A 23,946-nucleotide genomic window follows, 5' to 3' on the forward strand; every position below is an offset into this window, starting at 1 on the left:
CGAACAGTTCGACGACGTTTGCAGCAGCATGGACTTTCAGCTCGGAGACCATGGCTGCGGTTACCGTTGACGCTGCATCACAGACAGGAGCGCCTGTGATGGTGTACTCAACGACGGACCTGGGTGCACGAATGGCAAAACGTCATTTTTTCCGATGAATCCAGGTTCTGTTTACAGCACCATGATGGTCGTATCCGTGTTTGGCGACATCGCGGTGAACGCACATTGGAAGCGTGTATTCGTCATCGCCATACTGGTGTATCACCCGGCGTGATGGTATGGGGTGCCATTAGTTACACGTCTCGGTCACCTCTTGTTCGCATTGACGGCACGTTGAACAGTGGACGTTACATTTCAGATGTGTTACAATCCGTGGCACTACCCTTCCTTTCAGCAGGATAATGCTCGACCGCATGTTGCAGGTCCTGTATGGGCCTTTCTGGATACAAAAAATGTTCGACTGCTGCCCTGGCCAGCACATTCTCCAGATCTTTTAGTAACTGAAAACGTCTAGTCAATGGTGGCCGAGCAACTGGCTGGTCACAATACGCCAGTCACCACACTTGATGAACTGTGGTATCGTATTGAAGCTGCATGGGCAGCTGGACATGTACACGCCATCCAAGCTCTGTTTGACTGAATGCCCAGGTGTATCAAGGCCGTTATTACGGCCAGAGGTGGTTGTTCTGGGTATTGATTTCTCAGGATATATGCACCCAAATTGCGTGAAAATGTAATGACATGTCAGTTGTAGTGTAATATATTTGTCCAATCTGCATTTCTTCTTGGTGTAGCAATTTTAATGGCCAGTTATGTACTTAAACCTAACTAACCTAAGGACATCACACACATCCATGCCCGAGGCAGGATTCGAACCGCAACAGCGGGGTTCCGGACTGAAGTGCGTAGAACCGCTCGGCTACAGCGGCCGGCTCGCGTTGGGTTACATTAGCGGTATATGAGCTAGCGTTATCCTGTTGGAAAACTGCCCCCGGAATGCTGTTCTTGGATGGCAACACATCAGTCTGATGTGCAAGTTTGCTGTCAGGGTGTTGGCACATCTGCGAGAGCGCTTATACGAAAAAGAACCACAGAGCGTAGCGTAACTCCAGGGGAGTGCCCAGTGTGTCTAGCACGCAGGCTGGTTGTTCGCAGGCTCTCAGCTAGCCTGCTAAACACACCCATCACTGGCACCGAGGCAGAAACAGTTTTCATCGGACAATACACTGGACCTCAACCCAGCCCTCCAGTGCGTTCTCGCTTGACACCACTGAAGTCGCAAATGGCGGTGGTTTGGAGTGAGTGGAATGTGCGCTACAGGGCTTCTGATTCGAAGCTGTCCTTGAAGTAACCGATTTGTAACAGTTAGTTACGCCACTGTTCTGTCAATTGCTGACCAAATTACTACCGCGGACGCAGTACGCTGTGCTAGAGCCACACGCCGAACACTGTAGTCTCCCCTCGTGGTGGAGCTACACGTGGCCTGCCGGAGTCCGGCCTTCTGGCGGCCGTACATTCTCGTGACCACCGCTACCAGCAGTCGCGTACAATGAATCAAGATTTTCAGCATTATCGCGAAAGGAAATTCAGCTTGTAGTAGTCCTATCACACGACCTCGTCCAAACTCATTGAGGTGTTGACAGTGGCGTCTTTGACATCTCAGAAGGCATTTTTCATGGATTCACCGCGTCCAAAGTAACTAACGCTCTCGACCGTTATGACGTGTTTTTAAAGCAAAGCTGATTTTCATCCTCTTTGTGGGGCTACTAGTGCCATTCTTATGCGACTAGCGTGAAATCTGAATAGACATCATATTTCAGGTGTAGAAACAAGCGTACCAACTTTCGTTTATGTCGCACAATTCCTTCTTGGTGCTGCGGTTAACTTACGTCAGATTCTGTGTTTATTCACACGTATGTATATACAGGGTGAGACAGCTAAGTCATAACACCCCTTGTATCTCCCCAACCGTAATAGATACAAAGATGTCGTTTGGACAGTGAATTGCAGGGATAGGGGCACTTGAATACATCATATTTCGTGTTTCTGCTACTTTTTATTACAGAGATATGAGGTCATCTTTGGTTTTTTAAATGGAACCCTATGTTAAATTTTAGCGTAAGATGCTGGGCTCAAAAAGACGGTTTCAAATTCGTGTATATCATAATATTTAAGCGAATAGTTTTTGAGACACAGATATGTTCTCGTATCGTGTTCGTCCTTCAAAACGGCGTTGTCCAATGCGACTTTTCCTATTGTGCAGAGTACATGGTAAACGTCGCGAGTCCGTCCTTACACAAACACGTCCATTTACCCGACAATTGTAATACATACTGCGATATTTTGCGCAAAAATGAAATGATGATTTCGCGCAAATATTATTTAGTTATTTGACAACTGTGATACCAAAATAGTAGACAACATATAGTATTGGTCAAATGGCGCCGGCCGGAGTGGCCTTGCGGTTCTAGGCGCTACACTCCGGAACCGCGTGACCGCTACGGTCGCAGGTTCGAATCGTGCCGCGGGCATGGATGTGTGTGATGTTCTTAGGTTAGTTAGGTTTAAGTAGAACCATTTTTTACAAACTGCTCTCAGCATTATGGGACTGAACTTCTGAGGTCATCAGTCCCCTAGAACTTAGAACTATTTAAACCTAACTAACCTACGGACATCACACACATCCATGCCCGAGACAGGATTCGAAGCTGCGACCGTAGCGGTAGCGTGGTTCCAGACTGTAGCGCCTAGAACCGCTCAGTCACTCCGGCCGGCCATACAGTATTAAAATACTACAGGATGTTAATACATTTTAAGTAACAGAAATACAAATGTAAATGAGGAGGCCCCTATTGGTCACAATTATTTCGTACGTATTTGTTTTTTATTTGAAAATATTTACTATTGATCACAATACGAAGCAATGTACACACAAAGATGCAAAATACATCCTGTACATGATACAAAACTTTACTGAAGCATGTGCTCAAAATGCTTCCCCTCTGCTGCAATGCACATTTGTATTCGCCGTTCGAATGATTTGTGAACGGTTGCGAGGGTGTCACGTGAGATATCAGCTCACGCTTCGATGATACGTTTCTTCATATCGTCTGCCGTAGTTGGTATTTGAGCATACACTTTATGTTTGACTGCTCCCCACAGAAAAAAAAAAAAAAAAAAAAAAAAAAAAACAAGAGGGTTCAAACCAGGAGACCGGGCTGGCTACTTCACTTCAGCACGTCGTCCTATCCAACAATCCGGGAACTTTACCTTTTAACAGCTCTGTAGCCACACGGGAAGAGTGAGCAGGACAGCCGTCATGTTGGAACCACATGCTCTGACTATGACACTCCTATAGTCGAGTCATCTTTAGAAAATCCCTGACACCTGACAGCGCTTTTGACACCTTTCAACTGCGGAGCGCAAACGGCTGTAGACGAAAACAATAGCTGTCTACAGTATAGAGCTACGAATAAGCGTTGGCACTGAGATGTTTACAAAATCCCGTTGTAGTTACGCAAACCTGCTGCGCATAGGGCACAGACACTGTCCGAGCGACTAAAATTATTCACTTGTACGTTGAGCATATTTCTTTGTATCATTATTTCATAATTTCAAAGGCGTTTCCACGAGAACGCGAAAATAAATTTTTTTCGATATTATACTACAAATAGGGCTCATTTTCAGTTTTCGTTTCTAAAAGAAAACTGGCAAAATGAATACCCAGGCAAAATTGTCTCGTGGAAAGAAGAGAGCAGAAGGCAGGGAAAGGAGGAGGGGAGGGGGGTAAAGATGAGTAGATGTCACAAAAAGCAGAAAAATTCCCAATCACTATACGAGGGAATGGCGAGAATGTCGGTTCACAGAAGTACAAATAGAGCGCAAAGCAGAAGAAAGCGCCTGTTGTTTTGATAGAGGTGGCGTGTGTTAAATAATGTGGCCGCGAAGGTTTCTCCGAAGACGACGTGTGTGTGTAAGATTGTGACGTTAGCCAGCATCCGTCACCGCCTCCGGGCAGCGACAGTAATTTCCACACAGGTGAGCTCACTGGAAGTTTTCCAATGTGCAACTTACATCTGAAAACTTCGGTACATGGTCTCAGAAGATAAGGAAATAAGGGCTACAAACGACACACCTTTACTGATCTTCAAGTGATCACCATCAGCTGGTACAAGACACTTCGGACATTGATACTCGTGCTGCTGAAAATTGTCTGCAAAATGCTTGTTTCGGAATTCTTCGAAGTACCTTAGTCACGCCTTGCTGGAATACGCATCATTACGGGAGATGAGGCCTGGTGTTACGACTGCGATACAGAAACCAGCCGACAGTCAAGGGGATGGTGATCCTTGTCTTGCCCGCTTCTCTCGGGTAGAAATTGATGGTTCTGTCTGAAAGGCGATCAACGTCGTCTTAATATTGAATTTTGTCAGCTGACGTTTCTTGCGAGGCGGGGAAGACCGGCACTGTACCACTGCTGTTGCTTGTTTTTCGTATCGTACTGGTAGCTCCATATCTCATCTCCATGTAAAGATACAGATACCCAACAACGCGTAACAATTGCGCTTTGAGCGATTCCACAAGAAGCGTTTGCTGACAGTTTCCAACAGCCTTACGACCGATGTCAGATGTGTGTTGTAGCTGATGGTAATTACTTTGAAGACCAGTAGCGCTCTTTCCTTAAACTGCTGTTTGTTTTATTTTCTGAGACCACTCAAAGAACTTTTCAGACGCACTTTGTATAGAAACCCATCAGTAGCCTCTTTACGGTCGTCACAAACACCACCAGATGCTAATGTGATTGCCCTCGGCCCGGAAATAAACAGGAAATAAACAGCACAAGAGACAGGCTGAGTGGTCTAGTTGAGAGAGTAGTCGTACGGCAAACAAATTTGTCACAGATAATAACTAGAAGACAAAACAGATAAGGTGCTCACGCAGCAAAGCTCTCAGCAACATGAAAACCGCTTAGAAAACGGAGTTACTTAGAGATTTTAACACACCGAAGGGACGAAAGGTTCATAACTTACGAGGGCCATCCACAAAGTAAGTTCCGTTTAGTTATATAAAACAAACTTGTACAGATACAGACAAAATATTTATTGTACAAAAATCTACAACTGTTGAACTAATTTTCTACATAGCTTCCGAAATTTTGTAGGCACTTGTCATAGCGCGTCACAAGTTTTTGTATGCCTTCTTCATAGAAGGTTGCCGCCTGTGTATTCAGCCATGTGGTAACACGTTCTTTCAGCTCGTCATCATCGTTGAAGTGCTGACAGATTTTAGGTGTAAGAAGTGATGAAAGTCGGTACGAGCGAAGTCGGGGTTGTACGGAGGATGATCAAACGCATCCCAGTGAGATCGCTGTAAGAGATGTTTGGTCACATTCGCCGTGTGAGGTCGGGCATTACCCTGGAAATAAACAACACTTTTTGACAGTAATCCTCGGCGTTTGTTCTGTATTGCGCTGCGCAATTTCTTAATGGTATCGCAGTAACCATGTGCATTGGTTGTTTGGCCTCGTGGTAAGAAATCAATCAGCAAAATGCCTTTTCTGTCCCAAACAACGGTGCACAAAAGAGATGTCAAGTTTTATCCCCTGTGATTATCCTAGAGTGAAAACCATCGCCTTCTTCATTGAAGCGTGTCAGAAACTGAAGCGCACTGCCCATCCGTTGTTTTTTGTGCTGTTCAGTAAGAATTTTGGTTACCCAACATGAGCAATGTTTTCGGAATTTCAGTTTTTCAGCAACAATTTCATGAATTAGTGATCGTGAGATTTGCGGAACGTCCATAGCAAGGGCACTAAGTGTAAACTTACGGTTGTGCTTAATCTCCTCTTCAATTGTGTGAACCAGTTCATCAGTAACCACAGACGGGCGTCCACTTCGTTCTTCATCGTACACTTGATCATGTTCTTCATTGAACAGTCTGACTCCTAACCATTGAATCACTCATAGCATTTTGTCCGTAAACCTCGCAGGTTTGCCGATGAATTTCCTTTGGTTTAACTTTCTTTGCATTTAGAAAACGAATCACAGATCTGATTTCACACGCGGCTGTATTTTCAATTACGGCTGTCATTATAAAGAAGCACTACAAAGCACAATTCGGCAGGAGCGATCTGAAAATGGTGCACGTGTCTTCTCCTTGAGTCAGAGTAACTGCCGCGCATGCTTGGAACTGCGACCGTAGCGCTGCCGCGAATAGAAATAGAAACGGAAATTACTTTGTGGACGACCCTCGTATTTATAGCAACACGCAGTCGAATGTTTTGATCGCGAGATAACGAAAACTCTGATACAGTCGCACAAGGCTTGTGGAACTCGAATTGTCTGTGTAACGAGGGTAGGAATTTCAAAGGTATACTTCAGCTTCAGAGAATTAATTGATCTAGTAGCAAAATACTACACACGCATAGCTTATGAGACTCGATTTGGTCTTCTCGCACCCGAAATCCAAAAGGCTGCAGACATCAGACTCCAGGGTGTCGATGTGTTTTCGATGTCCGGGAAGCATTCGATACAGCTGCGAACCGTTATCTGCTGAAAAAACGACGTGCTCTCACACCACAGCAGTCACCTGATTAGATTGAAGAGCTGCTAACAAACTCGGCTTATTTGGCAGTTCTTAAAACGAAGTGGAGCTGCCCTGAAAGCGAACGTTGTTTTGAGCACCACAAATCCGTACGTGGCACGATCCTGTTGGAGGTGGTGTGATGTTGAACTGACTTACCCAGCCATTTATAAAGCTGCCTAAAGCTTAACGTGGACACCGAACAACGGTGCAGCTAGACATTTTTCACGTTAGCGAACATTGTTGGCTATGAAGGAAAAGTGACACAAATATCTAGGGACTAACAGAGGGTAGAACCCGAAACCTTTGAATCCGTAGTCTGGCACTGAAACCCATTTTTAGTGTTCCTACCTTAATCGGCAAAACCGGAACCTTTGTAGGATCACTTCGTTGCCCTTCCGTCCTTTTTCTCAGGAACGGGAAGACATATCAAGTTGAAATTTATACCACATACTGAGGTCTACTGTCCCTTGACGGTGTAAAAAAACTGAAGCTTCTAAGTCAGCTCAGTCAAAACATGTGCCAATATATATCACATATTTCGATACTCCTAAACACACTCATCAAAATTTATAGGTTACTTCATGTTGACCCAGAAACATGATATTGGTCAAGAGGCAAGCATTCACAGAAAACTAAAGAGAAAGACGGTAAGTCTTAATTTGTAGTTATATCACACAAAAAAATACTGTTTTTCGTCATTTGTAATCCGACTGTATGTCCATTTTTAAGAATTTTCCTTTCAAGAATGGAAAGACGTATCGAGTAGGAATTTATACCACATACTAAAAAGTTTATCGTTTTTTAGCGCTGTAAGAAGCTTAGGATTCTCAGTCAATGCAATCAAAATACGCGGCCATATATGTTACTTATTTTGATATTCGTAAACTCACTCGCTAAAATCTATAGCGTACTTCCTGTTGACCTGGAATGAAATTTAGAAGAAGCAAGGTTTCACGTAGAAGTAAATGAAAAAATCAGAAAATTCTTTTTTGTGATTATGATACACGAAAAAAATATTTTTTTTTGTCATTCGTTACCCGACATCAAACTTAAAACGAAAACTTCCTGAAAGTCTTGGAATTTCCTGGACCGAAATCTTGCAAGTGTAAAGGATGGGGGTTGTTTTTGCTTATTCTTGAATTGAGAACAACTGTGTGAGGTGAAACGACAAGTTTAATGCCGCAATATTTCTCACAAAATTACAGGTTTTCACACAGTTTTCAACTCGCCAACATAAAAACAGTAGAATGGATAACGCTCCTTGGAAACATCGAAAAGGGAAATAATATTATAAAAATGGTTCGAATGGCTCTGAGCACTATGGGATTTAACATCTATGGTCATCAGTCCCCTAGAACTTAGAACTACTTAAACCTAACTAACCTAAGGACAGCACACAACACCCAGTCATCACGAGGCAGAGAAAATCCCTGGCCCCGCCGGGAATCGAACCCGGGAACCCGGGCGTGGGAAGCGAGAAAGCTACCGCACGACCACGAGCTGCGGACAATAATATTATACACAAAAATGTTAAATATTAACTCTCTGAAAGTACATTAATCCTAAGCACAATATTATGAAAGTTTAATCGACGTTTCTTTACATTAATCCTAAGCACAATAATATGAAAGTTTAATTGGACATTTCTTTACAAAATTGCTCCTACACATACGTTATGATGTTGGTCAGTACTACGAAAATCATCAGATTTTGGTTCAAAGTTCGGTACTATTTAGGATGACAATCAAGTCTACGGTGGATGGTTAATCAAGTGACAGATTTGAGTGCAAGATTACCCAAGGCCGCTCGGGTTTACAGAGGACGCAAGTTGGTGAACCAAAAAAGTTTAGACCTCTGCACGCGGAATTTACCTTAAGCTGCAGCGTGCCAGGCCGCTCTCTCCCACTGAAATTCCCACAAAACTAATCTGGGCTTTGCTGAACTTTCTAGCAGAAACTTTCCCTATGTTTCTTGTCATGTGAGGAAACATGTACTCAGCCCTAGTCTTATTATGTGGCGATATACACGCACATGGTTGGAGCAGCGTGCATATTATAGCGCCCTCTCAGTTCTCGCAAGAACAACTAACTAACTTGGCTGGTTCGTTTCTCCACAGTTGGAGCTAAACGTTGCTACAGCTAATTCTTTAGCTGGACTGCAGCCGCTGTGAACGCAGTGTCCACACAAATTTCTTCTCTGCGTCGTACGGAGCGTTAAGCGCTCCGTTCTGCACTTGACGCCAGTTTAGAGAAGACTCGCCCCGAAAATTTCTCTCTTGTCCTACTCCAGGCAGAACTACCTCCATCCACTTGGGTTCCTTTTTCACGTCACTGCTTTTTTCGACCAATAGGAGCGTTCCTCTTATTTTGTAGAAACTCTCTCTACCAGTCGCAATGTCCCTTCTATCAAACTGCGTCGAAACTTCAATATTTTTCTCCTTCCTACTGCGTTTCCGCCAATCGGACGTTTTGTGCCCCTTCCAGACGCTTAAGTACATTGACCTTTCCACGTGTCGCACTTGCTGGACGAAGATGTGTCACTCTTTTGCTCGTATCCCGTTGGAACTCCGAAACGCAGTTTTCTAAAGCCTCTTCTCTGCCCTTGTGCATATGCCCCATTACGGCTGGTCCTCCGCTTTGAATCACCTGGCCTGGGGTCGCTGCCCTCCTTCCTCCCACTCCTTTTAAGTAGCTTCCGGCGTAACTCCCGCAGCACGGCTTCGCTACGCCGTTGTGGAGCCGGTTTTTCAAAACTAAAAGCGACTCGACCCGCGTTCCCTGTTCTACCTTCCGCTCAAAGACATGCACTGTATAGGAATGGTGTGTTAATTACCGTTGATTGACTGTCATCCATTTTTGCATTACATACTGATAGGAAAATGTTCTCGTAACTGCCGATTTGCATTAGGTGTCATCTTCACCTTCCCACTGCGATTTGTCTAGGTCTCATGTAAGGTGCGAATCTGACCATTTATTCTGCCACCTTACGCAAGTATCAGTGTGGATAACATACAAATATCATCCAGGTTTTTGATTCTCAGAATGGATGAGCTGTCTGTATCCATTACTAAGTGTGTACTGAACCTTCAGAGTGCGAATTCTGCCCGCAGATTGCCAATGCTTTTAAATATTTTCAGTTTATTTAACATAGCGTCCAGCACCACAGCTGGATAGTTAGCGTGGTTGACTACCAATCAGAAGATCCGGACTGAATTCCCGGCACTGCCAGGGTTTGTTTCTTGGCGGGAGTTGTGTTACGGAGCGCACTCAGCCTCGTCATGCCAGTTGAGGAGCTGCTTGAGTGAGAATGAGGGACAGAGACTTCAAGGTTTGGAAAGCCGGCAGCAGCTGCAGGAACGGTGGCTGGGCCCGTCCACTCTTTCCGCACCCGAACGACGCCATACAGCTCAGGGCGACACGGCGGCCGGACGGTATCACGCGGTTCCCTGGGCCTGATCATCGAGTTACCTGAAATAATAAAACATAAAACAGAAATTACAAAGGGCAACACATTACAGTATATTTATGACGTTCTTGATATCTCTTCAAATCAGCTGCTTTGAAGATTGCCTTGGTGTTTCAGATAGCATTTTTGACCCTTAAATACTGATTGGAAATGATCTAAGAACATTTCTCTATCCGCTAGCCGCAAGTTTCATCATTTGCTGTTTGACTGCGTACTGGAGTGGCGGGGCCTATTCATATTCTTTCTGAATGTTCTCAGTAAGCGACCTGCGATTGCAGCAAAATGAATAAATGAATCAGTATTACATCGAATCAGACAAATAAAACAAGTAACTTAATGTATTATTTTCCTCCTTCATCTGCAAAGAAACCTTTCCTTTTTTTTAAATATATATATATATATATATATTTTAAACGAAATCATCGTATTTAAGTGTTGTATGCAAATCGAACTAAAATTACCTCTATAATTCGGATTTTACTTAATATTTCCTTGAGAGCTTTTTCTAATGCTCTATTTTCCTTTTTCGTGGCCCCAGGCGCCAAGCCTTCAGTCTTGTATTTGCTAGTGCTATGTGGATAGTGAAACCAAACAGTATTCAGAGTAAAGACACTTCGAATGTTAACATCTTATCAGTCCCCTATCGTAGTATTCCTAACAAAGTTCCCAAATTTACTGACCTCCAGGAAAACTGTCGCGCTAAAATTATTCTCGCACCGAGAACTGTCTGAAACCCCAAGTAGAAAGCCCTGAAATACTTAGCGAGTCATCGAACGTTAACCGGAAACACAGATAGGATGGCATAGGAGCAGTGTTCACTACAGTAACCAAAAATGTTGTTTATCCTAGTATGAAGTGCAGCAATCTGGTTGCGTATGACAGGTCCAAGTGATCAAAAATGGTCAAATGGCTCTGAGCACTATGGGACTTAACATCTTAGGTCATCAGTCCCCTAGAACTTAGAACTACTTAAACCTAACTAACCTAAGGACAGCACACAACACCCAGCCATCACGAGGCAGAGAAAATCCCTGACCCCGCCGGGAATCGAACCCGGGAACCCGGGCGTGGGAAGCGAGAACGCTACCACACGACCACGAGATGCGGGCAGGTCCAAGTGAAATAAGGGTGACTGGTACCTGTGTTTACTGCCCACCCATTTCCGCCATGACAGTTTTAGAGTCATTTTGTTGACACCGACTTACATCACGATAAAATAAGGGAAATCTGAGCTCGTACGGAAAGATATAGGTGTTCGTTCTTTCCTCGCCCTATACGAGATTGGAATAATAGAGAATTGTGAAGGTGGTTCAAAAAAAAAAGAAAAATGGTTCTGAGCACTATGGGACTTAACATCTGAGGTCATCAGTCCACCAGAGCTTAGTAGAGCTACTGAAAGGGTCCTGTAGCCACCTTTCATTAGTCTCTTTACTTTCATAGTGGCGTGATTGAATGAATGTGGTTGTGTGTCACGTTGCTAGACGGTGGCGTAGTCTGCTGCAGAAAGTCTGCGATAGTCGTACAGATTCAGCAGCACTGGTACAGAATAGCCAACTCTCGTAGTGGTCAAGTAGGCAAAGAGGTTTGCGCTACTTGTGAGAAATCCACCTGCGTTAGGTTGGTGGCGGAAATGGCATCTTTAGGCTTTCCGGGCCACGCGGAGCGTGGAAGAGGCTGGAGAAGAAGCAGGAGGCAGTCTGCCGCCGGTACGGGAAGCGTCCACAGCTGTGCTCCAGTCGAAGAAGGGTGAGTTAGACTGACCGCGTGGCGCGTTGTTACTTGGCGAGAGGAGAGCTGTTAGCTTTTGGTCTCGCTTTTCAAATCTGGAAGATTGCTTTGCCTTGTCGCAGCAAGGAATGCAAAACTTTGGCAGATTTTTCTTTTAGCAAATTTCTGTAGCAGACTTGGATCCGCCGGAAGAGCGCCACACAAAGGTGTCGATAAGAAGTGAGCACTCGCTTCTGTATGAATGTCTGTTTGCCTTCAGCTGTGCCTGCATAAGCCTTCACCTTTCTAAATATTTAGAGCTTTGTCTTCTCGTAAATTTTCCTTGCTTTATGTGTCTTTCGTCAGTGGGGAGCCAACAACGTGGTAGAACATTATAGTTGTTGGGCTACCGGCATCACTAACTGTCCGATCGCATGTTTGTTTTAGATAATGTTAACATGATTGTGTGATGTGATATTGTTGGAATTTGGCACTATACCTAGAAATTGTGTCTCCACAAACCACGTGTTATCAGGAATCGTGTACATGCCTCACATCCTTATCTTAGGAATAAATGATTTTATCTACAATTTTCTCTTGTGTTCCGAGATTACGTTTTTGCACCTAAGCCACTCACCTCGTAGCTTTCCCGTTAGCACATCCAATGCGTTTCCTTATGCACAGGTCCAGTGATTAGTCTCCCCTTGTATTTCATAACAAATTCTTTAGGTTAAGTCTTATTTTCAGATGTGTTGCTGGGAGCTGATCTTATGCAGTGTTCATGCATTTTCTATTTTATTTTAAATGTTTGATTGTCGTGAACAGTGCACGGGAAATACTATTAATTACATCGTATCTGCTATGAGCGACCTCACAACGTATGCATTTTTGTGAGTTTTTGGTCTGTGATCAAATTAATTTATTTTCCGACTCGACCAAACCTTCGATTAGTTCTATGGTTAGAGTCGGTGGCGACCCTAATCTTCTCAAGTTAACTTCACAAGCAATAAGTATTTACATTCCCAATAATAACGTAATAACCCGTAGTAACCGGTTAGTTACACTACTTACACCTAACTAACCTAAGAACATCGCACACATCCATGCCCGAGGCAGGATTCGAACCTATGACAGTAGCAGTCACGCGGTTCCGGGCTGAAGCGCCTAGAACCCTCGGCCACCGCGGCCGGCTATAGGTGGTTCGATGAACCCTCTACCAGGCACTTACATGTGATTTGCAGAGTATCCATGTAGATGTAGATGCAGATGTAGACCAAAATGCTGTTGTCGGTGACAGGGACGGTCTATGGAGAGCATTCGCCTCCGCAGTGTGGGTTTTAAGTGTTGTGTCTCCGAGGACGATGCATTTCTCTTGGCGAGGTCGGCATAAGGTGTGTGTGTGCGGCGGGTTCGCCGGCGGCAGTATCAAACTGCGGAAGCTGCGCTACATGGACGTGGCCAGAGGGCTGACCACCAGTACGCCAGTGTCCGTTACAAGGTACTAGCTTTGGAATGTTTGGGAATAACAGTCCATAGGAACGAGCAGCGCACGCCACCAGCCACATATCACAGTATACTGTAACACCATAATCGATAGTAAGTAGTTTGTACAGTGTGAAGTATAAAGTGTTCACTCTTTTCTGCTTAATGTCTTTGCATTCTGTAAGAAAGTGGAGTTTAGCGAAATATGTTTTGTGGAATTATAACATCGTGTTTGAATAATGAAAAGTTATTAAATATGTTTATTTATGTATGAGAAACTGCAATGTAAAAACTGGTTCATACTTTGGGATTTTGTATTGTATAATATAAAAGACATAGTGATTCCCCTCCATTACGGAAGTGGTTTTGGCGCGTAAAGAAAAGGTGGAAGTGGCGGTCAGGCTGAGCGGGAAGCGAGAGAGCATAATAGGCACTCAGTGGCCAGCAGTTGTGGAGTCAACACCGCAGGTGCCGAGTGAGGCGTTCGGTATCCTCATCTATGATGCAACTGCCTCGGATGTGGTTACTGCTATAAATTGGTGCTCTCGCATTGGGAATGGCTCTAAAATTAATCTTTAGGTCTCTAAGAAGAAATTAAATAGAGAAATAATCCGCCAGATGAGAGGCCAAGTAGCCGCCACGTGCTCGCCACCGCTATTGCGCCACTGCTTCAACAACTTTGGGAGGTTAGAATTCTGATGATGAAGAAATTGATGAAATGTATGACGAGATAAAAGAAATTATTCAGGTAGTGAAGGGAGACGAAAATTTAATAGTCATGGATGACTGGAATTCGTCAGTAGGAAAAGGGAGAGAAGGAAACATAGTAGGTGAATATGGATTGAGGAGAAGAAATGAAAGAGGTAGCCGCCTTGTAGAATTTTGCACAGAGCATAACTTAATCATAGCTAACACTTGGTTCAAGAATCATAAAAGAAGGTTGTATACCTGGAAGTATCCTGGAGATACTAATAGGTATCAGATAGATTATATAATGGTAAGACAGAGATTTAGGAACCAGGTTTTAAATTGTAAGACATTTCCAGGGGCAGATGTGGATTCTGACCACAATCTGTTGGTTATGAACTGCAGATTGAAACTGAAGAAACTGCAAAAAGGTGGGGATTTAAGGAGATGGGACCTGGATAAACTGAAAGAACCAGAGGTTGTAGAGAGTTTCAGGGAGAGCATAAGGGAACAATTGACAGGAATGGGGGAAAGAAATACAGTAGAAGAAGAATGGGTAGCTCTGAGGGATGAAGTAGTGAAGGCAGCAGAGGATCAAGTAGGTAAAAAGACGAGGGCTAATAGAAATCCTTGGGTAACAGAAGAAATATTGAATTTAATTGATGAAAGGAGAAAATATAAAAATGCAGTAAATGAAGCAGGCAAAAAGGAATACAAACGTCTCAAAAATGAGATCGACAGAAAGTACAAAATGGCTAAGCAGCGATGGCTAGAGGACAAATGTAAGGATGTAGAGGCTTGTCTCACTAGGGGTAAGATAGATACTGCCTACAGGAAAATTAAAGAGACCTTTGGAGAGAAGAGAACCACTTGTATGAATATCAAGAGCTCAGATGGCAACCCAGTTCTAAGCAAAGAAGGGAAGGCAGAAAGGTGGAAGGAGTATATAGAGGGTTTATACAAGGGCGATGTACTTGAGGACAGTATTATGGAAATGGAAGAGGATGTAGATGAAGACGAAATGGGAGATAAGATACTGCGTGAAGAGTTTGACAGAGCACTTAAAGACCTGAGTCGAAACAAGGCCCCGGGAGTAGACAACATTCCATTAGAACTACTGACGGCCTTGGGAGAGCCAGTCACGACAAAACTCTACCATCTGGTGAGCAAGATGTATGAGACAGGCGAAGTACCCACAGACTTCAAGAAGAATATAATAATTCCAATACCAAAGAAAGCAGGTGTTGACAGATGTGAAAATTACCGAACTATCAGTTTAATAAGTCACAGCTGCAAAATACTAACGCGAATTCTTTACAGACGAATGGAAAAACTGGTAGAAGCGGACCTCGGGGAAGATCAGTTTGGATTCCGTAGAAATGTTGGAACACGTGAGGCAATACTAACCTTACCACTTATCTTAGAAGAAAGATTAAGAAAAGGCAAACCTACTTTTCTAGCATTTGTAGACTTAGAGAAAGCTTTTGACAACGTTAACTGGAATACTCTCTTTCAAATTCTGAAGGTGGCAGGGGTAAAATACAGGGAGCGAAAGGCTATTTACAATTTGTACAGAAACCAGATGGCAGTTATAAGAGTCGAGGGGCATGAAAGTGAAGCAGTGGTTGGGAAAGGAGTGAGACAGGGTTGTAGCCTCTCCCCGATGTTATTCAATCTGTATATTGAGCAAGCAGTAAAGGAAACAAAAGAAAAATTCGGAGTAGGTATTAAAATTCATGGAGAAGAAGTAAAAACTTTGAGGTTCGTCGATGACATTGTAATTCTGTCAGAGACAGCAAAGGACTTGGAAGAGCAGTTGAACGGAATGGACAGTGTCTTGAAAGGAGGATATAAGATGAACAGCAACAAAAGCAAAACGAGGATAATGGAATGTAGTCAAATTAAATCGGGTGATGCTGAGGGAATTAGATTAGGAAATGAGACACTTAAAGTAGTAAAGGAGTTTTGCTATTTAGGGAGTAAAATAACTGATGAAGGTCGAAGTAGAGAGGATATAAAATGTAGACTGGCAATGGCAAGGAAATCGTTTCTGAAGAAGAGAAATTTGTTAACATCAAGTATAGATTTAAGTGTCAGGAAGTCGTTTCTGAAAGTATTTGTATGGAGTGTAGCCATGTATGGAAGTGAAACATGGACGATAACCAGTTTGGACAAGAAGAGAATAGAAGCTTTCGAAATGTGGTGCTACAGAAGAATGCTGAAGATAAGGTGGGTAGATCACGTAACTAATGAGGAGGTATTGAATAGGATTGGGGAGAAGAGAAGTTTGTGGCACAACTTGACTAGAAGAAGGGATCGGTTGGTAGGACATGTTTTGAGGCATCAAGGGATCACAAATTTAGCATTGGAGGGCAGCGTGGAGGGTAAAAATTGTAGAGGGAGACCAAGAGATCAATACACTAAGCAGATTCAGAAGGATGTAGGTTGCAGTAGGTACTGGGAGATGAAGAAGCTTGCACAGGATAGAGTAGCATGGAGAGCTGCATCAAACCAGTCTCAGGACTGAAGACCACAACAACATCAGTATGAACCAGTGTTTTTCTGTGTGTTTAAGTTTACAGTAATAATCCAAGTGTTGCAAAAACTGGTATTTGAACCATGAAATTTTGCCCTTCAATCAACCAGGCAGGGTCCTTTCCTCAAAGTATTTAAGTCCAAGAATCCTGCTTGTGAAAGAGTGATATTAATATATTTTATTTTACGTTGAATTTATGAAAAGCTCCAGTTTACTTTGAATAGCTTCTAATTTACAAGTGTCATTGTTCAATGTGTGGGAACAATGTTAGTGAAAACTACTCGCTTCACGAGTAATATAAGGGGCACTTAATATTTATCAGATGACAAGTTTTTAATTTACTATGAAATATTTCAATAAGAAAGTGCCATATAGTTAGTGCTAATGAATTTAAATGTGATTGATTAAAATGACTTGCTTCACAAGTGATGAAAGAGACAGAAAAATTTGAAACCTTTTGAATATTTGCTTTATTTGAACTTACTTACCAATACAGATAAAAATATTGCTAGTGTATATTGTTTTCTAGCTTTTAAGGCTAAATGATCTTAAGTGGGGTTGTAGTTCAGCATTTATTATAATACGAGGCTTTTCTGTAATGTTTGTTTATTTGTGGATAAAAGAGTGGTCAGTTTGTAGGATTCCACTACAATATTTAATAACAGAATAAGTCAGACTGAGAGTAGGTTTCTGTGAATGAACCTGAAACACTGACAAAGTGAAATGCATATGAAATGTGAGTATTGTCAATTGTATTGCATCTGTGGTATGTAAAAATATGTTAACCTAAATTGAACTATGGTCAGATACTAGTTACTCTCGTTTTTGTCTTTGAGAACATTTTTTGTGCTGAATTATTTAAAGACTGAAGTAGTGGTTGTAGTCAGCAGGTATAAAGTCTCTATTTTGTTTCTGTGAATGCTAGTCTTTGCAATTGAGTGCTACTGCTACCGACTGTGTAGTTTCGTCTGGTTATTGTAGGTGTTCAGTGCACTTTTCTGAGAAAGAATCTATGAAAGTCGCTTTTCCAAGAGTATATGCAAATCCACTGAAAATAATGTTTTCACATTATTATGCCTAATTAGGCTGGCGACCGTTTTATTATTTCATTTATATTAAAACTGTCACTGTAATTTCTTACCAAATTTTAGTCTTTCTGTTGTCTACCAACTGCCATCCTTACGAATTTCATGTTCGATACCCTCTTTCTGTTAGGTAACACACAGTCAAATTCAAAAGTCCTCCCAGAGGGCGACACTATACTGTGCAGATTTAAACCATTTTTGGTAATTATTAATCTGCAGTAGTTTTATACTACTTAATATGATATGCACTCCAAGTTCGTCTTCAGACATTTCAAACGCTTGATTTTATCATGTGAGTATATTTTATTAATGTTGACCTGCCTCCAAACTTAATCATTACAAAACCGTTCTCCCACTACCCTCTACAATAGCTGCCAAGTTCCGGGCGGCCCTTGGTCATTCTGTCTGCGTTGGTAATGTGTTCAAGACCCGTTATAAGACACTGACGTTGCCCACACATGCAGGTGGTATCGGAATGATAAACGTGCAAAATAGAGCTCTCGCTCTCTTTATACAGCCGATGCATCACTTACATGCTTAGGACAAGGACACATTGAGGAGGTGGTACCTCAATTCCACCGGCTGCCGATTTCTATTGGACGTATCGCACGGCCACTATATCAGGTTCGCATGTATCTGGACATCATGAGTTATCTGGTGGACATCCTAACAACAACGCACGTGCCTAGAACCAAGGACTTTTACTGCTATTTTCAACAGACACTGCCTGCTATCGTGACTGATCGCCGACATCTGGCAGTTGGGTGAAAGTGGATGTGCTTCTACGTCTGCTCGTATTCCCTACACCCCGCAGTGAGGGCGTTGTGGTAGGTGATAACAACTGAAAAATTCCCCACCCTACAACATTTATATATTATACATCTTGCCGAGGATCCGCTCTACACCAGATGCACCGCCGTCGACACCGACATGCACCGTTTCGTTTCTGGTGCAGCTGCCGGCTGTTTTCTCCTCAGACACCGCAAGTTGACATTGTTGCTGCGACGGACGCCTCAGTATGTAGAACCCACAGAGCTAATCCATCCTGACGTTACTTACTACCCTGCTACTCGACATAATATCACCGTATGGCTTAAAGAAACGGCACTACTTAATGAGCAACTACACAGTTTTACAGCGCAAGTCGTCGTACCATTCGCTCAGTTAATTACTTGGGAGAGTCGTTAACGCGCCCTCCAGAACAGTAGGGTGTACGGGCCTTGAGAAAAGAATTGAAGGTAAAGGACAGGGTGGACTGATGTGAGACATCAAGGATAATTATAGGGTATTTAAGCCTCATTGAACGAGAAGACGACCTGGACACCCCGCCACCTGGTCGTTGTGGACCCCTCCCCCCCCTCCCCTCCCTCCCCCCCTCTTCCCCGATTTAAAAATGACAATTGTATCCCTTACTTTCTGCCTTCTTTTTTGTAGAACGATCGGAGGCGTGTTTCGTTTTTTTCATGAGCGGAGCCAGACCGTCCTTGATAGCTTTTAGGATGAAAGTGGCGGTGGCAATAGATATTGCTTTTGTCTGTAAGTCAGCTAGGTTTCGGGGGTAATATGGTTGTTAAGAGCCAACGACTGAAGTGCAAGAGGCCTTGGAAAAAATGAGTTGATAGAGTACTTGTCCGATTAAGGCAAAGATCTCCAGATCGAGTATAGGGCCAGCACACAGTTTTAATCTGTCAGGACGGTTCAAATCAGCGCACACGCCGCTGCAGAGTGTAAATTTCATTCTGGAAGCATCCTCCCGGCTGTGGCTAAGCCACGTCTCTGCAATATCCTTTCTTCCAGGGGTGCTAATCACGCAAGTTTCGCGGGAGAGCTTCTGTGAAGTGTTCAAAAATGGTTCAAATGGCTCTGAGCACTATGGGACTTAACAGCTATGGTCATCAGTCCCATAGAACTTAGAACTACTTAAACCTAACTAACCTAAGGACATCACACAACACCCAGCCATCACGAGGCAGAGAAAATCCCTGACCCCGCCGGTCTGTGAAGTGTTTCCCTGCGAAAAGCAAAGGTCCCGAGGTCGAGTTTCGGTCAGCTACACCTTTTTAATCTGCGAAGAAGTTTTAAATTGATATTGTGACTGCCATTTCCGTTCATGAATATATGAGTGTGACTAACGGTATCCGTATTTTCATGCCTCAATGGGGCCACTCCCAGTAATTCTTATTCAATAAGACGTTATCCACTGCGTGACATTGTTTCTCTTTAATTTGCATTACCTTATGGCAAGCTTTCATGTAGGTCATCGGGGACCAGACTCGCAGTATACGCTAAACAGCACCCGACACTTCACAGTCCATATTTTTGTCCAACATCTGTATCTTAACGAGAGCTAAAGGCTTTGACCGGCAGCAGCTAATGGTAACACTAAGTCAAAAAATTTGTTCCTGTTCCCACCTCATTCTGAGGACATAGACACTCTCGTCTTGTCCTTCGCCTGCAGCTGAACATTGTAACTAGCAGTTTTTCAGATTGTCTTGTGTTAACAGACCCGTGAACGCGATCGAGCAACAAACTTCGATGTATTGGCAAGACCGCAAAATGCCGCAAGCATTGTAATAGTTTTCCTTTGACTGTGTTCCATGATAATAAAAAGATTTGGTAAAGTAGTATTTTTTCCGCTTGTCCTTTACGTGCAAATTTCACATGCAGGATTACGGGTCATTCCTCGCATTGCAGTTGATTGAGAGCACGTGGTGATCTGATTCCAAGTGCTGGGCATTTATATTCAAGTGACTTAGACGCAGTTTCTTCCATCCAAGACATTATTTCCTGTTAATTTGTAATGTTATTTCTTTTGTGATTCTAAGATGTTCTTTGGAAGGCATCTGAGATATTCCGACTCGATGTTTATTTATCGCCACAATGGCGAAGTTGTACGCATAATCTACATGTAAATTCCACTTTTTATCTACTACATTTCGACTGCGCGAATTTAATAGTTCTTATCTTTTTCCTGGAATTTTCAGGTTGAGCCACATGTATTTGTCATCACGTTAGTATTCTTGCGAATTTTCCGGGAGTGGTGTGTTTCGTACTTCTGATTCAGGGTTACTTTGCACTTAGGTTCAGTACTGTCATTTATTGTAGAAGATTTTGAGCAAACTACGAAGTTGACGCTTATAGTATATCACGTAATTGTATGTTGTGAAGTTTATTTAATGTACGTACCAGTGCGCACTTGGCGCGACAGCATTATCCTTGCTTTGAATGGCTGCCATCCAGAGAAGCGACATTATTTATCAACATAGGGATTCCGTGCTGTTTACGGCATATACTCGCTGATTCACTGCGTGTTATAAAACGAATTGTAATGTAGCTTAAGAGCCCACTCCTTCATTCTCTCTTGATTTACCTCAATACCTCTCGTGTACAGTTATTCTCTATTTGTTGTGCCACGGACGAGTGTGTTTTGTCATACAATAAAAAAATGTTATGTACATTTTCCCTTCAAGTAATAATATGCAGTAATAAGTAAACGATGACCCGCCAGGGTAGCCGAGCGCGCTAATGCGCTGCTTCCTGGACTCGGGTTCGCGCGCCGGCCCCAGATCGAATCCGCCCGGCGGATTAACGACGATGGCCGGTTTTCAGGCGGTTTCCCACATCCTACTAGGTGAATACCGGGCTGGTCCACACGTCCCGTCTCAGTTACACAACTCACAGACATTTGCAACACATTCGCACTATTTCACGATTTACACTGGACGCAGACAGCTGGGGTACACGCATTCCGTTCCGGGGGGTATGGGGTGGCGGCAGGAAGGGCATCCGGCCATTTCCCAAAATTAACCATGCCAAATCCGTACTTAACCCTGCCGACCCTGCGCACAATGCGGGATAAAGGCGGTAGCAAAAGAAGAAGAAAAGAAGAAGTAAACGATGAACTTCAGATCACCTTATGAGAAATTTGAAATTAATTATAGACCCTTCAGGTATTCAAATGCAATATTAATTAATGAGCCTTAAGCTCTGTTGCAATTCCATTTATGGTGTGATCAGCGTCGTGCTCTTATCTGGTGGGCTTAATTAATAATGAAATTCAATTATATGATTGATTTTTTGACGACACAAGATGGAACCTGCATTTGATTTACGAAGTACGGTAGCCAAGTTTCTTGACGTTATTACGAGCAGCCGGTGCGAGACGACGCACATTACGTGTCTGATTCAGGGTAACATTGCACATGCGTTCCTTACTAGAATTTCTTGTTTCGAAAAGATTTTCTGCAGACCTGGCAAGTTAGCGCTGACACAGCCGCTCCGAGATTTCCTGGCGCCGAGGAGGCTACTTAACTGAAAATCATTGCGTCCACTATACATGCTAAATGCTCACAAGTGTTAGGAGACGTAGGTAGCAGACGACAAAAGCATCTGTCATTGCAAAAATCTGACCTATGAGATACGACTTAACACCCTTGGTGGTTACGGAGTACGTAGTTACCAGTTCAGGTTCGTGTTCAGTATTCAGTTTCGTTACTTCTGAGTAATTTTTACCCCTTTTGTTGCGCTTTGCGTGAGCTTACCATTTCTTCCATTCATTAAAAGGTCAGTTCAAGTTATCACTGGGTTGCATTTACTACCTGGGGAGTACAGTTCAGGGCATACAGTGTGTTCATCATTCGTATAAACGCTCGTATATTGCTGCAAAACGAGTGGCAGCTTACAGAGCAGAGTTTGACGGGAAAATACATATAAATGCCTTGGATAGCTGTAGACGCAAAATATTAAATAATTTCGTTAATACTATGAAATGAAAATCTGACAACTGGGACAACTGAAAACAAAAAAAAAATGTATGAAATAAAAAACAGATACTATCTGTTACACTTCACATCCCAGCAGTTAAAATGGAAGACGAATTTAGCACAGAGAGGAAAAATACAAATATTCAAAGATTTACTGTGATGATTATACACACTGCTGAAGACAAAACTGCAACGCCGTGAAAGTGATATGAAACAAACGTTGAACTGGCGTGAAGTGTACAAAATTGTCATGAGAAAGTTGGACTGACGGGTTAAGAACTGCCTTACACAACGTGATGTGGGCTGTCAACGGCTCCACTCGACTAGCGCCCAAAAAGGACATAATATTGTTACGAACCGAGCTGAGAACGTGTTATCACGAGGAGATCGAGCGAAGCGAGTAGGGTGAGAGATCCTATGTAGTGCGATGGCCCTAATGGAACATCAGTCACTTACGATCATTTATTTGCGAGAGTTTTACAATCACTGCGTCTTCCCAGCGCTGTCTAGCAGCAAACATGCTGAGTCTGCGCTGCCTGAAAGTGCAGGTAGCACGTCAGTGGGAAAGTTGAGCAGCTTGCAGAGGGGCTGATCGGTGCTTCATTCGCGGAAGATCAGTCCAGCCCCCTTCCTCAGACAGTCACCGTTGTGACCGGCATGACTGCGGCTTGCAGATGAGAAATCCCCTCGACGGCCGGACGGCTGTGGACTTGCAGCAGTGGACTCCAAGTTGGCAGCAGTAGGATTCACCAGAGCATCCTGAAACTTAATTGAGCTAGGCTTCCATCAGTATCCGTGATGCAAATGGAACAGCCTCACTCTGAGAATGAGCTTGAGGAGGGCAGAGGTTCTGTGGTAGTTGACGACATGATCCCCCCACACTAGTGACCGAATGTGCTCTGGTTTTCTGAGCCTGTCAGCGCTCTCAGATGCTCTAGTATTTAATTTGAAGGTTTGAGAACGGTCCCTTATGCGATGTTTGCATCCTCAAAGGCGTTCTTATGATATTCTAGGTGAAGATACGACTTACAGCCTTGTTACAGTAAAACATTCTGTCTTGTCCGCACCATTATCGAAGTGTTGAATCGCTTGGTTTTGGTTTCTCTCACAGATAAATGAAACGAACCCCTTGCTTGTTTGGACTTTGCGCCTCCCATGTTGATATGCGGGTATGACACCGTTGGTTAAAATGGCTCTAAGCACTATGGGACTTAACATCTGAGGTCATCAGTCCCGTAGACTTAGAACTTATTAAACCTAACTAACCTAAGGACATCACACAATCCATGCCCGAGGCAGGATTCGAACCTGCGACCGTAGCAGCAGCGCGGTTCCGGACTGAAGCGCCTAGAACCGCTCTGCCAGAGCGGCCGACTGTGATACCGTTGCATAGCTGGCATACGCACCCCACTTAGTGATGTCTCAGTCGGTTGGTTCAAATTGCTCTGAGCACCATGGGACTTAATCGCAGTCGGTTTCTAGCTAAATTTTATTCCTGGAATTGTTTGCTGTTGTACTGTACATTAGTATTAATCTTCTGGTCATACATTGTCATGCAGTCACGTCACAGTGCGACAGTGGAGAACCATGGACTAGCAACAGGGGAACCATTATTGCGACTTCTCTTGTCGCAGCAACA

This window comes from Schistocerca nitens, chromosome 9 (genome assembly GCF_023898315.1).
Source record: "Schistocerca nitens isolate TAMUIC-IGC-003100 chromosome 9, iqSchNite1.1, whole genome shotgun sequence".
Taxonomy (NCBI): domain Eukaryota; kingdom Metazoa; phylum Arthropoda; class Insecta; order Orthoptera; family Acrididae; genus Schistocerca; species Schistocerca nitens.